Genomic DNA, 3932 nt, shown 5'->3' on the forward strand with positions numbered 1-3932 from the left:
CTCTCCAAACACTGGAGTCTGAAATGTAGGTAGCTGCTGGACTATGAGAATTTTAGTGTTTCACCTGTAGGTGGCAAGAAGCTAGCATGTATCTTTTCCTGACAGTGTTGAATGTTTCCTTCAGAAAGCTTTTTTTGGTAATGTGTAATCTGCTATTCACTTCACACAGCATCAGGCCAGCTTCAGACATGCTCATGATAATAGCTGGCATTTATATAGCGTGCTTGTGACTACGAGTTTTAAGATTTTCTGTAAGTATCGTCAGTCCCATTCTGTGGACAGAGGTAGATAGAAATTTTTCAGTTAAATGTTTCCAGAGCTGGTTTCTGAATATTGGGGTGTATGATCTGGGCTCTCAGCATCTCTCACAAACCAAGCCTTAAACAGAGGTTAATTTCACTCCTGATGATTTTCTCCGGGTCGCACTTTGCCTATGGTCATGCTATCCAGTATTTCTGTACATTACATACCCTAGGCTGACCTGAATATGCAAATAATTGTGTTTAAGTCCTGAGAGGTCTAACTGCCTGTAATATAATCATTTTTACCAAGAACAGAAAAAAAATTAGCCAGAAAGTCTATGAGGAAATTTGTCTTCCCATTACAGATGGCTATCTCCAGCACGTGTAGACTTGGTCGCATGGTATCATAGTGTCTGACTGCACAGCCTCTTCTCTCCCCTTGCAGAGAGGGTTGCTAATAATAACTTTCAGCTCAAAAAGTAGTATTAGCGCCCATGGTATCTGCTTGGATGGCAGAGACACTCTCAGAGCTGTTATACACATGGGTGGCATGTTATACACGTCTTGCCTGTTTACTAGGCAAGACCTTGTTCCTCCAGTGCACTGTTAGCGTGGACACCTGCTTGTCTCATCCCCAGTCACAATCTGTGAACAAGGTCCTTGCTGGTAATTGGCTCTCAAAACTATGTGACGCCATTACACAAAATCAAAAGTGATAGAGAAACATGCTGAAACATCCAGCAGCACTTTGCCACAGCTTTTCTGGAATCTGTTGTTAAGTTCTTGGTTGTTTGGGCAGAGTAGTAGCACAACAAAATCCCAGTGCTGTCTGAACACTGCTGTCTTGAAGCTTCATTTTCTTTCAGTATCACAGGATTTTCAATAACTTTTTTGTTTGTATTAGTGGCATTATATTTTGAAAAAATTTACCTCCTTTAAATTCAGTGGAATAAACCTATCAGGCTATTACAGAATTATTTTGAAAATATGTTTTATAAGAGCCTTCTATTATGCCTCAGTTCATTTTAAAATCTCCAACTGGTTGCTGCTGAGCTTTCTTTGGGAACCCACGTCTTATTTTGTTTATAAGGGAGGAAGGCTTTTCCAAGCATCACTTGTTTACTCAAGAAACACATTAGATGTGAAACTGAAGAGATGTAAAACACTGAAATATTCATAGTCAGACTAAGGCTGTCAAATGAGGCAATTTATACAATCAATACAACAACTTTGTACTGCTGCATTGTCACTTCTTTGGCATTTGCTTTCATGCTGTGCTGTAAATAACCCTGCTGGGTCATCGTATTATGGAACAGATTACAGGGTTGGATCCAATTAAGAGCTTGGGCGGCACATCAAACCTTTAAGTACTCGCCTTTGCAGAGGAACTCGGAGTCCTGTGGTAGACATTTAGGTTTTTTATCTGATGCCCAGGAAAAGTTAGGACTGAATGCAATCCAAAATACCACTACCTGAGGCCAGCTCATCTCTGAGGCAAAGAGATGCTTATAGCTGATGTCTGAGGCAAATAGCACTAGATGGGCAAACCTTAGCCATGTTTTTGCTTGTCATTTTGCAGGGTTCTGTCAGGTTGAATTCACTGCCAGGAACCTCACTTATGAGAATAAGTGGGTTTTTTTGAAGAGCTGTGAATGGTTTGTCATTTCCTTTAAAACATGGTTGTTGGAAGACATACTACATCTTCCTATCCTCCCATACACAAGCAAACATTTTCTGTTCTGTGGTTTGTTTTTTATTGAAATAAATCAGCCATGGCAGAGGGAGAGATTGGTTTCAGTTCTCTTCTCCACCTGATCTAGTCAAAACTCACTCACTCATCTTTCTTCCAAGGGCTCCGTTATTATTAGTGATAAGGTGTGACTGGTGGGAAGGAGCTGTATTCTCCAGCTTTCCTGCCATAGTTCTACCAGTTGCACTTAGTTTCCCCACAGAGAGGATTTTGGTATTTATTGGATCAGAAAAGGATTAGGATTTTGTTATCTAATGGCCAGGAAAAGGTAGAGAGAAAGTGGGAAGCGTTCTGTTTTCCATCTGAAGGTTGCTTCCTATAAAGTTTGAAGGAGGAGGCTGAACCCTGGTCTTTCCAGTCCTGCTCAAGTGACTTAGCAGTCACTTATCACTGACTTAGCAGTCAAAAGGCTGATGTTCTGTGCCTCCTCTAGCTGCATTTTTAGTTATATTTTGCATAGATGTCAAGCTTTCCTGTGTGTGTTAGAAAGCATGCTATGAAAGTACCTGCATGACAGATTTCCTATGGGAGCATAGGGGAGCACTGCCCATGTCCTGTGTTCTGCCTAGCTGCAGGCTGGCTTCAGGCTGCCAAGTCATTTTCATGGTCTCTTTGGCCTGGTTAAGGAAGAAGTTCCTCTCCCCTTAACTAGGACAAGCACTGATGAGAAAAACAACAATAAGCTTTATGGTACTGGAAGAATAAAAACCTGCTAATTATTTTTTTCAACTTACATATTTTGCTTCAGAATTCAGCTGTACTTTATAGGCAAATTTATATGAGATTTTAGGTGCTTGCAGTGAGTTTCAGCAGAAAGTAGGCACCCAAATCCAAAAGCACCCTCTTGAAAACAGTTCCTGAGATGCCTAACCTAACCAAGGAAGTTTCAGCAGGTCATGCTGAAAACACTTCCCAGGCAGGGCACTACAGGCAAGGTGGCAGCAATGGCACTGCATTCTGAAACATGGCCAAAGCAGCAGCTACACTGGGCTTTGAGTAAAACACTCATTTGTGATGTGGGAAACCTGTGTTCAAGTACTTTTTTTTCATGTAGCTTCAAACGCCCATCACCTGTCTTCCTGTGATTTGAAAGAATTTGGTTTTCTGAGTGAAATATTTAACACAAGATCTGTTGAGCTGGAGATGGAGAGCAAACAAAAGCCTGATCCCATATTGTACTAATCGGACACCCATCTTTTGTGGCAAGTGTATGCTTGCTTTGGATCAAAGAACTTTTTTAGGTATATTTTTAGGCATTTGACACCTAATTCATTATTGACCTTTATATTGCCCTCTGCTCTGGGATATTCATGTCTGGGAGAATCCTTAGATACTGGACTACTAAAGAGATCACGTACTTAGCTCTACACGTTGCAGCTTTCCCATAATAGCCAGTCCACTATAAGAGTCAGGATGCTGGTGCACACTTAGGCACGCTTTTGAACTTCAGGAGATATTTTGTGGGGTCTTTTTTTCAGTTTAATGGGAATGAAAAGAACTGGTGTAGTCTAATGCTGAAGCAGTGTGCCAGACCAACATTCTTGGGGCTGAAAGCTAAAATCTTCTCCTGACAAACATGACAGAAAGGGAGGTGAAGGGCAGTGCTAAATTCCTCACTATTTAAATTGCCTTGGATTATTTCTGAGAAGTCTATGTTAAGGTTTAAAACAGGTGCCAGATATGTGCCAACCTCTACTCTTTTCACAGGGCTGTGAGTCAGAAGACAGTTAAAATTAAGAAGGTGGTTTTGTTCTGTTCTTGAAGATGTGGATGCAGTCCACCATTGACTTGTTTTCTGCACTGGACCCATTGAACCCCCAGTTTATTTGGACACACCATTTCAGCTTCATTTTCTCAATCATGTGCAAACCTTTCAAAATGTAGTACATTCTACCTAATACATCATATGTGTGAATTTACATGTGTACACATATGCACGT

The sequence above is a fragment of the Gavia stellata genome, chromosome 2, assembly GCF_030936135.1.
Source record: "Gavia stellata isolate bGavSte3 chromosome 2, bGavSte3.hap2, whole genome shotgun sequence".
NCBI lineage: Eukaryota > Metazoa > Chordata > Aves > Gaviiformes > Gaviidae > Gavia > Gavia stellata.